The 16,339-nt window shown below is 34.2% G+C and overlaps 1 protein-coding gene across 2 annotated transcripts in view; it reads left to right on the top strand.

The window, feature by feature from the left end:
- Positions 1-16,339, top strand: part of zfh2 (Zn finger homeodomain 2) — a 193,100-nt gene that overhangs the window by 47,383 nt on the left and 129,378 nt on the right. Inside the window, exon 2 of one of the 2 annotated variants that reach the window (XM_013316727.1) lies at positions 6,256-6,258. The exons of the other annotated variant lie outside the window; for it this stretch is intronic. The gene's annotated coding sequence lies outside the window, so the exon portion shown is untranslated. The remainder of the gene's footprint in view (positions 1-6,255; positions 6,259-16,339) is intronic. 2 annotated transcript variants of the gene reach the window in all.

The raw sequence follows: 16,339 nt of genomic DNA, 5'->3' as shown, positions 1-16,339 counted from the left end.
GCATTTAACGCCTTTACTATTTTATCAATAGCGTGCAGCTCCTTTGTTACGGAAAACCACTGAATTTCAAACGATCATATTAAACTTTATGATAACATACTTATTTAATAATGTGTAAATCTCTTTCAATTGGTCCTTTGAGCCGGATATGTAAATAAGTCGTGCTAAGCAACGTACATACTTTTATAAGACTTATTTATAAGATAAAAATAATCAGTTAATTAGAAACGGCTTAACTAGCGTATGATCGTTACCTACTGAGTAGTAAACGATAAGGTTTTGTCTAAAATTATATCTAAGCGGTATAACAAACTACGCACGTTGAATGAAAATACAACGTCACTGGCCATTTTATAATATTCATAAAACTGCAGGCAAGTTGCAAGTGTAAATGAGCGAGGTCGTCGGAAACCCTACCGCTGTTGCAGCGGCCACTCTATGGCTTCGGAAATTAACTAGCTCAGTAATTAAATACAATGTAATTACTTAATTCAATCAAGCGTCAGATACGCCGTCGTTTTCTGAACACAATATAATCTATTTAGGTTCCTACTCAAGCATTAAATCTACTTAATAAACGTTCTTATAAGTTACGTATATTTCACTGTAACGGTATACAAACACGTCTTACAAAGTTGTTACGTTAAAATAAATTAAAAGAAAACATTAAAATACAACAGTAATATAAATCATTTCAAATATATTTCTTGTTGAGTATAAATAATAAAATCGATTTTACATTGATAGTTATAATAATATAACCGTTTACTAGTGATGCAATGCCCTAACATCGATACTATTTTGTCTCTGTTTCGCTTTGACGGACGTGGGTCGTCCGGCCGGACGCGGGCGACACCGGCGCCGGACCCTGGCCCATTCATTGTCCTAATCAATAGTGTAGGTGTTCGTACGACTGTTAATTAACTATAACATACAGTGAATTCTAACTTTAGTGAGAATGACTCATCATCTTTATTCAAATGTAAAATGTAGTCTTTCATAAATTACGAAATACTCTTAAATGCAGATACTGGTTTAAAAAATCCTACATTATCTTTAGAAATCTTTTATCTTTCTAGTAAAATATGTTATACAGTCATCTTTAATTAATGACAATTAATCAGCTGCAGTACAGCACCAGTATCTTTCTGAGCACCAACAGTTAGTAACCGCATTCACAAATGATCAAGACATGACATTAAAGAGCACGCTAGTACTCACATGTTTGCGTACATTCGATATATCGAGCGTTATTCAGCAGTGGGCCACGGGCTTCCGGTTCGGCGCCGGACCGTCCCTGTGAGTACTGACCCATGTCAATTTCAGACACTTTGTCTCTATAAACAGACAATCACAATGTCTTTATACAAACCAAAAACATAATACTAAGTATGGGGGTCTATAATGAACAGTTTCATAGTAAAGCACCTCAGCCTAGATAGGCAAGATGTAGCTTACAAGTGTAGTTTCCGAAAACAGTACTAATGCTTGACTAAGTTTACAATTCATTTGTGCTAAAACCTCAATCTTAAAGTATTCTTAAAATAAAATAAATAAAACTATTCTTATATGTAAAGAATGTTGTTATTTATATTCCAAAAAATTGTAATACTTAATCAAAAACAATTCGGTTGTGTTTCTACGAAAGGACGCAACGTCACAGGTGGGGTGCGGTTATCAGGACATCTCGACCACTCCACGCGCCTTTTTGACACTTGACCGGCGCTTTGGACCCTCCGTAACGACGATTTCACCGATACAACTTAAATATACACGTGTTACAAGAGTAATTACACGCTTTATCTGTGACGTTTTGAAGCTATTTCATTTTAATATTATGATTGATCGTTTTTTCTTACATATGTAATTTAAGGAAGCAACTGTTTGGGAACAAAAAAAAATATGTTGGTTATTATTTGGGCTGATTCTAAATGAAGTAAAATTTTGTAGAACTATATAAATTATCGCATGAAATTACCTTCATCGTCTCTGATTTACTTTCTAAATTAGTAAAGTCAAAACAATTTATCCATTCGATCTACAAAAAATAATTTACGGGTATGATAAGTTAATATTAAGCCTTAATTCTTACATTTTAACTGTCATACTTTGTAACAGAAATCGTTAAAGACAGCTCGTTAAAAAAAAATGGTTAATTTAAACCGCGTTAGACCGTCGTATATTTTACTTGTATCGTAAATAATGGTCGACAATGGTGTGCAAGCAATTAAACCGAAGTAAGGAATACGAGCTGCTAATGTCTTATTTATGGGCTCCGTTGCATTGAACACACAATTTTCACATGCTTATCCCCAGTGCTACCTGGTCGCAAGATTTGCGGTGCTTACTAGAGCACACAGACTTATAGAACGTTAGAAGTGACATTTTAAAATGAAATCATATCGTCGAAATATTTCCGGTATTGATCATATTTAACAGACACCCTTATTTGACTTCTTATACAGATTTAATTAAATAGTACATAACAAATATACATTGATAAGGAAAGCAATATTACTACTAAAGCAGTAAAAAAAAGTAGCTTTTTTATGGAACTTCGTAACCGTACAAACTGCCTAATATCAGAATGAATTCATATGCAAAAAATCTCATTCACTGCAACGTTACTTACTAGCTCTAAAACTTTCTTAACTCTGTGACACGGGGTGATTTTTTACGGTTTCCACTCGACTAGTTTGTATCGGCGCGATTTTAATACACGTTTAGATGGCTATTTAACCCGTACATCAAGTAGATCGGATGTACCTTTTACGGTGCCATATAACATGTCAGAACACGTCAGAAATGGTTATTTTATGGTGCTTGCCTCGGTTGGGGTGCGTTCAGATTTCGATGTCATAACATTTTGAATTCTCCATACGTCATCTTGGTAGCGTGTAAAGTGATAAGCTGTTATCATAGGAGTAGTAAACTTTGATACAGTTTTTATGGAACACAGTAGTTAATATTCTTGTTTATAAATATATAAACAGTTACTTATATTTTAAACACTATGTGACTAGACATTTCTGAATTGCGTTTAATTTTGAGGTTAACTTTATTTCATAATCTGATTAAAAAAACAGATAAAAATCATAATTAAGAAAGTTAATTAGAACTTTTCCGGAAATTAAAAATTGGGGGTAAATTTAAGTATATAAACAACTAACTTTTTCTTGTATCGCACTACTTCAAGTCTACTATAAGAATAAACTCAACCCCATACTACAACCTTCTGTATTATACACATAAGTTAGTTGGTTTTAGGATTAAAAATATTTTCAATGAGAACTCCACGCAAGGGTCATGAAAATAATATATTATAAATACTTACAATGTTTAACAAAGTTTGTAGTTCTTTGTGATAGCAATGAATAGTGTTACATTGTTTGACCACAGGTACTCAAAGTTAAAGCTGTATCACGTTAACAACTTGTATGAAAAAGTAACCATGGGTTCCCAGTTCCCACTGTCGAAACAATGATAATACTATATGTCGCCCGCGAGTCCGTCCGCAAATAATTAAAAAAACTTAATAAGTAGTCCATGTGTTACAAGCTATGATCTACACCTATGTCAAATTTCAGCGTGGTCCATGCAGCCGTTCTGGAGATACCTTCTAACAAACATCCATCCATCCTGCCAACATTAGTAAGATAAAATGCTGTGATAAAATATTGCTGCATTAAGATAAATGGATTTAGGATATAAACTAATAATATCAATAGCTGCAAAAGTAATTAAAATTTTGAAAATAATGAAGTACCTCTATACTTTATTAATTTATTTCCAAAAACTTGAAAATGAATAAAAAAAAGTTAAATGTAATATAATCTCTCTCCGTAACTTTGAGAACCAGTGGCAAACAGTGCGTTGACGAAGGTCGTATTAATCCTAACAAAATCTTCACGCTTACCGAACACGGTTCAAAACAATTTCTAGTCTATTAAAAGCGTCTACCGTTCGATAAATATCCCCCATTTATTTATTAAGGATTACCTCTTAAGGTTAACCTCGAGAAATGTTTGAGTTCTCTATTTTGTATAGCGTTGCTCTTAAACGGTTGCAAAAACGACTCGTTCAATTTTGATTTCATGTTGTTTTTTTATTACCAAAGATTACATTTTTTACGGCGATAATTTACAAGGTTTTTACTTAAAAGTCTTAACTTTAAAGTCGAATAACCGTTATATGAACTTTTCAAACCTCACTTTGCGTTAATCCGTAATAATTCCATATCATACGTATAAAAATTGTAGATATTGAATAATTTAGTTAAAGACAAACAATTATTTATTCTTATTGAAATTTAATGTGCATAGGTAACGCGCCGTCTAGAAATTGATAAAACGAAACGAATAATATATTCAAAATAGGAAGAGAACCACATATCCAGTAGATGTGTGGTTCTGTTCTCTATCGTGACTTTTTATATTCAAAGTAAACGGACTAATAATAACCACAAAAACAATTTCGGTTAAAACTTAAACCGCGTGAAAGTTTCAAAGTTTTTTTAAAGAAAGTTTAAGGGTGCGACACTATGTAGTCGATAATTAAGGCGTATTCAGACTCTGATCGGAAACTATAAATAATAGAGCTCCCGAACGGACCGGATCTCCTTTGTGAACAATTATTATGTTCTTTATTCGATGGAACCCTTTCCAATCGATCAGATTGATTTAATAACATGTTTTAAAATTTTCTTCTTATGACGCAGGTGTGTGTTTTTAATAGATTCCTTTTTAATCTATAATAAGTCTAGGTAATGTTGTATACACCTTCATGAGATCTTCCAAGTATTATTTGATACCTCTTTAAATTTTTATCAAAATTTATTAGGTTAATTAATATACTTATGACTACGACTGGTATCGTCTAGTACTAACTTTAAATGAGGCATCTTTCGTCTTCACATATCATAATAAAATTCTAAAATTTTAAAAAAATCTTTTGTTATTTATTTATTTATTTATCCGTGACTCAAAATAGGATCGATTTCGTGTGCCAAATTTGAAGCGTAAACTTTAATTAAGGAAAATAATGAGTAACGCAACACAAAGAAGACCGGTTGCACAAATCCCCAAATGTCAATCAATACGATAATCTATACAAAGCTTAAAAACATTCCTCCAAAGAAACAACAATAGAAAAAATAATCGACCTTAAAATTTCATCGAGAAAGAAACTGTTACAATTAGACAGTTTTTGTTGGGTATTGAATTAGAAATGAAAAAAAAAACTTTTAAGCGACAAAAATAAGTTCACAATGAATGACACGTCAGGTTAGGGTTGATGGGTTTTTTCTTTGCAACTCCCTAAGGAAGTGTTGGGTGACACCGCCGGTCGCAATTTTTGACGAAGGGCATTGTCATTTCTTTAGCGATTAAAAAAACGTAAGATCATCTTGCATAAATTAATGCGTATTGGAGCAGAACATGAATATTCCCAGGTTTATTATTACTTTAATACACTAGCTCTCACGATTGCCGACTGATAGTCGAAGATAAAGACAATTTTTGTTAAGCTTATAAAAATATTTAGCGAATCAACCGTCGTCTTACCAATGCAAATTAATGTTTGTTTTATAAGCAACTTGAATGGGTTTTACATACTTCTAGAATTTTCTGACATAAAATTATTTAAATGAAAACTGTACCTAACTATAATTGCAGAATCAAAACATTGATATATCATTTTCTGTAATAAATATCTGAAACTACACAGAACTACTGAAATTATGTACTCTTTACAAAAGGCAGCATTTTTTCATACCTTACATGGGAGGTGCTATAAAATTTATTGCCCCCTCTAGTCTAAATGGACAAATTTACGACACTCTGTACATAATAAATCATTTTTGTCGGCGACATTTTAAATACATTTTTATAACCGAGCCCGATGTACTAACTAGGCTGAGATCGGAGCCCAAATTTACAACTAATTTGCGAATAAATCTTCCGACTCTACCGGGGGGGACTTTTTTTGAACGTCTTCAGTATTCTACACAATGTAAAAAGACTATTACGTTGTGTATCGATAATTGTCGCACATATTTTAAAATTTCTCCCCCAAATCTTTTTTAGAGCGACGATCTTTGAAAGAAGCGATCTATGTGAAATAGGGAAACGAGTATTATCTTTGAGAATCACAATAAAAGCTAATATCTAGAGATTCTTTGTTAAGTTTACGGTATTAAGTATTTTTTCAAGATTATGAGAATATTTTTAATAAGTAAGGAATTTTCTTTTGTTACAGAAGGTGAGTGAAAAATCACAATACAACTTATTAGCTCAAAAAACGAAGCATTATTCTTTGAAGTAAGTTTTTAATTCTATACCGTTATTACTTTTAGATAGGCTCTTTGTAATTTATACTTTTAATATGTATGAGAAATCGATTCTCTTTAACCGTTCTTGACTTGAATTCAACATAGTAACTCTAGGAAATAACACAATATCGTACTACTAACCCTTTTCTTACACTGTATTCAAAAGTGACCTAAGTTACTACTGTGTCACTAGGCTTTCCTGTTCGTCTTTTCTTTCCTTCGATTTTCGATTTACATATGTACATTTATCCAACGTTCTTACGGTGAAGGAAGACTATGATCTAGTCACTCCTAACTCAGGGTAGGATCCAAGTCCCTCATGATGAATTTGAATACTATGAAATTAACGCATACGCGATCGACTGTGTCGGACGCATCCGCGACTTTGTGTGTCATCTAAAACAATACGTCGCCTGTCGCCTACCCACATTGTGTCACCCGGTTCAATGGACGCCGAGTGACAGTTCAAACTTTTTTATTATAGGCAAATAGAAAGCGGCCACCACTTCAATAGACTTAATAAATAAATTTAATCAAATATTCAGAGCGTCACATTTTTTGTGCAAGTACTTTGATTGTTTGCAAATAACTCGATGTCGATGACAGATTGAACTTTTGAATTCAACAAGAAAACTTTTCTGTTTTAGTGTACAAAAAAATTTAGTTGTTTTTTATTTAAAATCCCGATGATATCGTAATGGGTTAAGCAAATATACCAACATCTTAACACAAACAACTGTTTTACAGTTGTGTCAAAGTCAATAAGAACATAAAGCTCAGTTAATATCATATATTGTTCAGTCTTTTAAATACGAATAACAAACTTTGTTATTAAAATTGAAAACAAAAAATTAAAATATAATGAGGTACTGTAAACAACGTGTAAATTAGTCTTCATTAGTTCAACTTGTGTTTACTAGAGAATAAAGCCGTGATTACATTAACGAGCGCAGCGCGGATGTCGGCCGAAGCGGAAAACAGTAGCGGCGCGGCCCCGCCTCGCTTCCTCGCGAAATCGTATCTATTTACGCAAACTACGACAATGGGTAATGACGATCGTTAGTTAGTTACAACTATGCGGTGCTTGTACACGAGTAATTGACATTATTTTACAATTTCTCCATCTTTTTTTTTCCTCCTGGCGTAATGAAATCGCGTGAAATCGTGCCCACTCACCTGTACAAAGCCCGTAAACAACGCAATGACAACTTGTTATTGTTGTACAGATTACCATAGGGCCGAGTAACCGCAAAATTATAACAAATTATCAATACTGTAATGTACTTGAATTTGTTCACTTACAGTTACCAAACAGTGTTCCTAATAATAAATTAAATATCTTGAAAATTGTATGAACGGTAATGAGTAATGTTTTCTGATATTAGAATATAAGAAATAAAAGTATAAAAGCTCTCAGAAACTTGCCAGAGATTCATATTAATATTTAACACTTATATTAAAAAATGAAAGGAAAATTTAACCTGTATACTTATGGTAATCTTTTTAGTAGTTGATATTAAGTATGGTATTAACTTGTAGTTCAGGATTGTTGGAAGAGAGGAAATGCAATCAGAGATAATATCCGCATACGATCTATCACCTACTCGCCATCAGAGGCGGCAGTTAGCTCTCTCTACATATAATTTAAAGCCATTAAAGACATCTGCAGACCCCAGCAATGAGCTCCGCTTACTTGGGATGCGTAACGTCCCTCTGGTGCCCTTTTTTGTGCTCCGTACGTACGTCCGGGGGTGACTTTTTCGTGCAAGGGGTGAGCGCTTAGGGTGTTCTTATGTTTATGGCCCCGATGTTCTTGACTCATATACCTCGTTTTATGAAAAACTCTGGCTCGAATTGCCGTTTTGAGTCATTATCTTGTGTCGGTATGCGTGGGGAACGAGCTTCGTGACTTAAACTCAAATATTAACTTAGGTTGTTGACATACCTCCATGTTTTATATGTCTTAAAAATTAAAATGTACTCAATATGATAACAACAACATTCGTATGCGATACAAATTAAAGTGTCGATATTTATTACACGCGACATCTTGTCCGACTTTTCGGTATTATAACGAATTTATTGCTTTTATTGACACGATAATGTCGAAATTTGTATATGTTATATGTTAATAGATGTATATTATCGAAATGTTCAGGTGCTTGCTTTAACTTTTGAGTGTTCTATTTAAATGCTAACCTTATATTATGTTATAAGCTTATATGTCTGACAGATATTAATCATTAATATCTTTTTAAATACATAGCATTGCACATAAATACAATTTACTTATTCTTCACTTTACATCTTTCTTTTGGAAAATTCGTAAGAATGGAAATTCTTATCAAAAAACAAAGTAAATATAACGACTTTATTACCTTTGATATTGTTAAAATATACGAGGTAATTGCAAAGAAAATATTGAAAATACATGTACATTAAATATAACTGTTACGAATGATTGACTTAGCATTTTGAAATCTAAATAACTTTAAGCATACGTACGTAGCTTTATTTATTTGATCTTTTGCTCTTTTTCTTTGTTGCAAACATTAATGATATTAAAATAAATTAATTTAAATTTTCATTTAAAGATTACAAAGATTCGGTGTTATCATAATTAACATATTAAAATCACAAATTTACTTGTTTATTGCTCAATAGCGGAACTGAAAATAGATTTGTTTTCAAATGTTTAAAACCAGAATTATATTAGTCCCTACTTACTTATATCTATAGAATGCTTACAACGGGAAATATTGTTATTTTGTCTTCATCAAGCCATCATTCGATTGTAAATTTTATGTACATGTCTATTTTTTAATAGTTTTCGTAACATCCACAAATATGAGTGAATTATTTTAAATTTTTACGACAGCTTTGCCTTATATCTTACACATAAGGAGTGTAGTCGTGACGAGTGAAAACAAAAACATTGGCACGTTTAATCACATCGCGTTCCCTGATTAAAGCAAGGACCCTCCGCCCATAAAAACATTATCGTCGCGTCCCTCCGCATAAAAAAACATAAAGAACAAATACAATGGGACAGTCCGATGGCGATGCATCAGATATTGGCAGTTAGTAGCATCCACGCGATGTGTCTTAGCTGATTAGATCCGGCGAACGATGATCATCGCGCCACTCTTATGGTCGATTTCAATTGTAAAGCTGTTAGATGTGTTTTTTCCTAGTACAGTTTGCTTTTATCGCTGGAGTTTTATGGCAATAATGTTTATTGTGTTTTTATCAAAACTCTAATAACTCATGTTCTTACGAAACATACTTGAGAGAAGTATGTTTTTGTTGTTTGAAATAAAATGTACAAAACTATTCAAACTCTTAAAACGTATAACGATAACTCACGAGAAAGAATATTATCTACGTCATTAATAAAATTGAGTCATGCAAAATTTATTATTAATATTTAAAAGAAATCAAAGTAATTTGCCAATCTAATTGATCCATTAAATTAAAAATAAACATCAGATGAGATACGTTTTTATTTCCTCTTCAATTCTTAAGAAGTCCGAACACAAATAGCCTTAAGGATAAAACCAAGATGTATTGAGAAAAACAGTCGCGCACATTTCTGGCGATATTATGCTTAATGCACCCCCACACAAATTATCGATTAGAAGCTTTTTTATGCAAGAGGGAGTGCGTAGGGGAGCGCACCCTGGGGCGAGTGGCTGAAACAAAAAACGCTTGTGAAGAGTGAAATAAAAAGTTTAAACAAGTAGGATTGCAGTGCTGGCCCCCAAGACGTAAGAAAATCAATAGTCGATGCCGCCCGATGCAAATCTTTTGCATTCTTCATTTGAATTTCAATTCAGTAGCGAATTTAAAATAGCACTTTATTTTTTTGTAATTCTACAGCTTTACTCTTTATTTTCAAATCTTGTACGTAATGTGATAAAATGATGAAATGCATTAATTTATTATGAGGTGAATGTTCCAAAACTCATCCTTTTTTTTATATACACAGAACATCAAGATGTAAACATTTTAATCGCTTAGTAGTTAGATAACTACTAAAGAGTAATCAAGTTCTAAGTTATATGAAAGTAAATTTACAAAAAACAATAAATTTCGTTCAAAACATTGCAACGTCTCAATAATATCTACGAGAAATCTAAATAGGTAACATCAATCAATGACAACTGCCGTAAAAAATATACGCTTTGTAGCTACATCCTTAGTATACACTCGGCCCAATTAAATCACCCCAGGGCTCAGATGTACCACTCTTCTTGATCGTTCGAGCGTCATCTTTAAATTTCCGTCGTTAAGATTTAATTTTTATCAAGGCGTCGCGGGGAGTGTCGGGAGGGGGCACCTGTCGCGCCAAATATTTTCCTCCGTAGTTTTTTCCCTCCTTCGATGGCACTTACTCGCCTCCCCTCCGTACGCATTTTTTTATCATTAAAACTCGGAGTGGGGTCGGCGAACCCGCGTCGCCGTCGCCCGCCAGCGCTGTCATAACAAAACGGAATCATTCTAAGCCTCAGCCTCGGACCGGCTGCTTTTTGCAACTTATATTTCTAAATTTAGCTTATTTACAACGAACCCACTTCATTCATATACAATAATAAATCGATGAAACAATTATAGAGTTAAGCACAATCACAACCATCTTACAATCATAATAAATTTTGTTGTCGGCTTAAAATAAGGAATATCACAGAGTGGTACCACGCGTTTTTATTAATTAATAAAATTTACTGGGTCATTTTGATACGGTTTACCCAAACTTCGAACTAGTGACGTGACTTGATAGATGGAATATCTACGGCCAATGACAATACCGCTTTATGATCGTGTATTATCAAGTACAGAAAATTTCTCAAAATTTAAATTTTATATACATCCGGTCACCTATTAATAGTACTCGTTTATTAATATTTCATTATGCTACATATTACTTATATGCGATACATGAATAAAAGAATATTCGTAGTCTAACAATCTTAAGGCGTCACGACTAAGTCCAATAAGGCATTGCGTGGATGACACATTTCACTTAGCCTCAACACGAGGCCTGTAATTAAGCCGGCTACGTGTTAATTACGGCAGGGGGTGGGGGGGAGCCACACCTAGCTCCAATTAATTTCCTTTGACGTGTTGTTTGTCTTTATTTTACTTGTCTACTTATACACCTTCGTGATTTTACTATTTAAGTTTCAGAATTATTTAGAGACAAGACAATATCAAATTTTTTTTTGACCACATTTTAACTTGATGTATTAAAGTCCTTTCTAAAAATATGTTTTCATTCATATTATGCCATTAGCATTACAAATTTACCTTTCGAACTATGAAACGCTAAATAAAATAAATGAATTAACCGACAATGAAATTAAGCAAACTTTCGTAGAAGACTTGGCGAAACAAAACTGCCATAATGTTATTAGCAACAGACTCAGCGTCTAATCCTCCCCCATCACCTAATTAATGCCGTCAAGTTTATTTTGTGAAAAACTTTCCACTTGCCAGGAAGTAATTTCACGCCAGGCATTAGTGGGGCCAAACTTCACACTTAGCTCTCTCGGTAAACACTCATGACGTTTCCTAATTAACGGACGCAATTAGCGGTCGAGCTCGATGGACTGCGGGGGGAGGACTAGGGGTAGCGGGAGGGGTGATAAGTGGCCCGAAGCGGAAAAAGTTGGGAGAAAATTCGAGAGCTTAAGGGTGTCCGTTCACCACAACAAAGATGCATGGAGGGAGTAAAGAAATTGATCGTTGATTTTTTTTTAATGACAAACAAGCAGCAGTATCGATTAAGGAATATTGCAACTAATTAATATTCACAATCACCAAAATTATAGATCATTTACCGATTTTTACATTTAAAAATTGGTGCAAAGAGGATAAGAAAAGGGCAGAAGGAGTGACAAAAAAGACTGAACACATCATTCATACGGAAAAATACAATAAAGTTTATTTTACATGACGTTTCACTCTAGTGAGTCAGCATACTTTCAGATAAGAAAGCGTGAGATGTTCGGGCGATGTTCTACCGCACTAGAGCTCTCCGTCTGTAACGTACAGACACGTCGGAATGACCTTGGAAGACAGATAAAAAGCTGTTTCTTGTTAGTTCTATCTAATTAACGCCTTGAGAAATTATCTACCCACCTATTACTGACCGAAATAACATTCCACTTATACTTAAAGTGAAGACAAATGTTCCTAATTGGATATATTTATGAGCGTATATTTAACTTATGTGTTTCTAGTTTCAATGCTAAGAGTGTAAGATCGAAGATTAAATCAATAATGTAAGATAAAGCTATTGATTGTTTTTATTGCTTCATAATATTTATGTAAAAAAAAAAACAAAATTGTGAATAAATGGAAATCTGAACAAGTACGTCAACATTGACATCATAGTACTGAAATGTATTTTTTAGATATGTAACGTCAGAATTTTTTTTTGTTTTTATACTATCTTATTTCCTTAAATAAGTTAATTTAAATTTGTCTTTACTACTTAACTTCCTACAAATCAGTAATCAGTAAAAGTAAGAAGGTCGTATACGTCATATATCGTATATAATTGCAGACGACATCGAGGCGCCATTATATAAATATCATTCGGTTATTTCCAGCTTAATTACAGATTCATTGGTGGCTATAGAGAGCAAATGAAAAATAACTTTCACTCATAGTCTCGTCTTATTAACATTCCGCCCCCGCGCCTCTTCCGATGAGTAATTGCTTTCTTAATTCGCGTCATCCATCCTCAAAATAGGGCAATTTTTCATTCGGCAACCAGAGACTTGTATGCGACCGTAAAAAAATACGCACACAAACACTCACGGCCCCATTGCTATGATAGGGTGGTCAAAGGTAAAGCGGTCTATAGACGTACATATATTATACATAACCAAGGCTCAGATATCTTGGAAGAGAATATATATTTATTCATGAGAAATCCAGGATTGGAAGATTTTATGTTACTACGTTAATCACCCGTAAAATCTAATCAGCATTGTGTATTTGATGTGATAAATAACAAAAGACGCCCACGGCGTTTCATCAATACCCATACTTGCGCCAAAACATTGTTCTCATTGCCAAGAATTTGAAATCCAGCTCATGCCATAACCAAGCACTCTTAGAGATAATCAAAATAAGCGCACAAGCTTATTTTGTAATACAAGAGTTAAGATAGACAGAGACGAAGATCTCGTATCAACCATATAAGGTGAATTGAAATAGTTATTTTTTTTTATAATTACAATACAAATCATAGCTTTCTCTACGGTTCTTTATAATGCCATTCTTCATTACAAATTTACATTTTAACGACAGACACGCGAACTCAATCTTACTCTTTATAGCATCAAGCAAAAATGAACGAAATTGATTTACGACGTATAAGGTTATAAAGATTTTAGACTTTAAAAAAAATAACAAGACGTAATAATAGCCGTAAGTATAGCGAAAGCCGGGCTTAACAACGTCAAATCGTTAGTCTCGTGTTTGCGGGCCAGTGGCTTTTTTCCCTTTCTATGCCTTAATTTATTCCCCGAAAATTTAAAAGGATTCTGGGGAGACGCAGAGCGTCGTTAGCGATATTGTAATTTTATTATTTGTATTTTTTTCGAATACTTTTAATCACTCGGTCTCGGCTTCGCTGTGAGGGGAAAGGAAATCAGATTTCAATTTCAATTAGTGAAGGATCTTCGTAGGACGATCGGGAGCCAGTGAATGAGTATTGATAATTTCAGTCGTTAGTGTAAATGAGTTGCTCAACGGGGATATTAAATCGGACATTCTTATTCGTTAAGACGTCCTGAAGCAAGCTGTTTGAATCATTCAGTTTTTTTTTTAATTTCATTTTTGATAAAAGGGCGTGCAGCAGCCAGTCTGATTAATATTATTAAATAAAAATTTGAAATCGTTAAAGAGCTCTACCTTGGAAAAGATTATTGTGTCGTAGTAAATTTTTAACGGAGTGTTATGAAGTCATAACTAAAGTCTCAAACAATTAGAATTGGCGCACGCGAGCCACAAATAATTCATCAAGCGAGCGCCGAGCACCGCATACAATCACTTAGACTGTCACGTGGGCACAAACTTAGCTAGTGCAGTAATTACTGGCACTGCGCTGAAGCGGCCGACGCTGAAAGGTTAGAAATAATTGGATAATACGATCCTATTATACATTGTAATGACACGAGCTAACTAACAATACTTTTGCTTGTGTGCGTAAGTTTCGAACCTATGTTCAATGTAAACTTGCAATAATTTGACAGCGGTATACCGAGCCTTAATAACCGACTCTAAAAACACAGAGTTTTAGTATGTGTTCGAATTTAGTATCCTCTTAACTTGTTACTATGATTATACAGATAAAATCCTATTAAAATGTTATTTTTTAAAATACAATTATCATGGTAACCGGATGAGGGAAATCAGGAAATTAAATCTGTCCAAGCTAACCGACGACGCGAACCAATTAGAAGAACTGAACGTCAAGGAAACCGCAATTAAAAAGAATCCTCAAATATCTTCTGACTTAATGACTTCTTTCCTCGTTAATTCCTTGTCGCGAAGGAAAAAATCGGGAGTCGGATTAATTCCAAGTGCGAGTCGATTGTTTGCATAAGCCTCGACACTGGGGAAACATCACCTCTTCGCCACCGGCTTAAAAAAATAATTAAAATTCGTAATCACTCTTGACTCTCCCCCGGGGGACGCGCCGACTTGCTTTGGAGGCTCTCTTTGTGGCAAAACGCTAAGACTTAACCACGGCCGAGTCGCCCGGCGCACTCAAATAACTTTTTAAGAAAATTTTGTTATTTTTACATTACAGAAATGACTTTATTACGAGAAACGACTCGTTCCGTGGCAGTCATGTCGGAATGTTTATAGACGCTTTAAAAATTCTACATGCACGTTAGTTTCGAAGTTTCGGAACCGCTTCGTTACAGGTCGCCCGCAAAATATGAAAGCTCGGTTCATCCCTTGCATGCCTGCCGGTAGTTTTCTGCCCTCTTAACAACATATTTGGGCATATTTCGATTACCATAAAGCGCTCCGTGTGATATATAGTATGTGCTTTCATTGTTTTACCATACACTCGCAATACTTTACGTGAGTGTAATGTTAACACAATTCAAATTTCTTTATTTTAATAAAAGTGTAAAATAAGCAAAATTATGACGCTGAAATTCCATAACATAATAAGAAACTCATTAGTTAAATGTATTTATGAAAACTTTAAGGAAATGAAAACAAAACTCGAGACGTACCGTCAGAATATGAAAGAAAGATTTTGTGGCAGTCTGCTTAAAATTTTAAAGTAAAAATGCATATCGCCTGACTCAATAGAATGCATAATAACTCACAATGGTAAGACATTTCCTTCCTTCATTCAAAAGAATTCGAGCTTATCACGGTCTTAAATTAATAAGCATTCAAGTTGAGCCAAGTAAAAATGAATAAAGCTCGTAACACCGAACAATGGCGTAATAAGGATGGTGCATTTTGTCTCTGAGAGTTCGCTTGCAAAACAACAATAATTCTTCTTCCCGTGAAAAGATTTTCAGCGTTATTCCACTTGAAATTATTATTATTTTTTTCATGTCGTCGTCTTGCCATTGTCTCGGATTCGAGGTAAGTAATGAAGGAAATTGGGGGTCCACGGCTGAGACGGGAGGGACGCCAAGATTTGCGTGGCCGAGCGCGCCGGCTAATGCCGAATAATGAAACAGCTTTGAAATATTCCCTCTCCGCGCTAGCCGCTCGCTTCCCGCCGCCTCGCGCCGCCCACCGCTCACCCACTCACATTTATTAGATTTAACCAAACGGAATTAGCCACTTCTAATGCATATAGATACAAAAGGTATCTTCAAATGTTTTCAGATTACTCAAGTAATATAAAAACAACTAATATCTTACAGCTTTAAAAGGCTGCTTCCAATAATTTCGCTGACTTCCAAACATAGATATAATCTTTAATTGCAAGTAAGAATAAGCAGTTTTAAAGCTAGTTTT

Source organism: Papilio xuthus, unplaced genomic scaffold (genome assembly GCF_000836235.2).
Source record: "Papilio xuthus unplaced genomic scaffold, Pxut_1.1 DF826945.1, whole genome shotgun sequence".
In the NCBI taxonomy this organism is placed as follows: domain Eukaryota; kingdom Metazoa; phylum Arthropoda; class Insecta; order Lepidoptera; family Papilionidae; genus Papilio; species Papilio xuthus.
The sequence above is the reverse complement of the archived record's forward strand: the minus strand, read 5'-3'. Positions and strand labels throughout refer to the sequence as shown.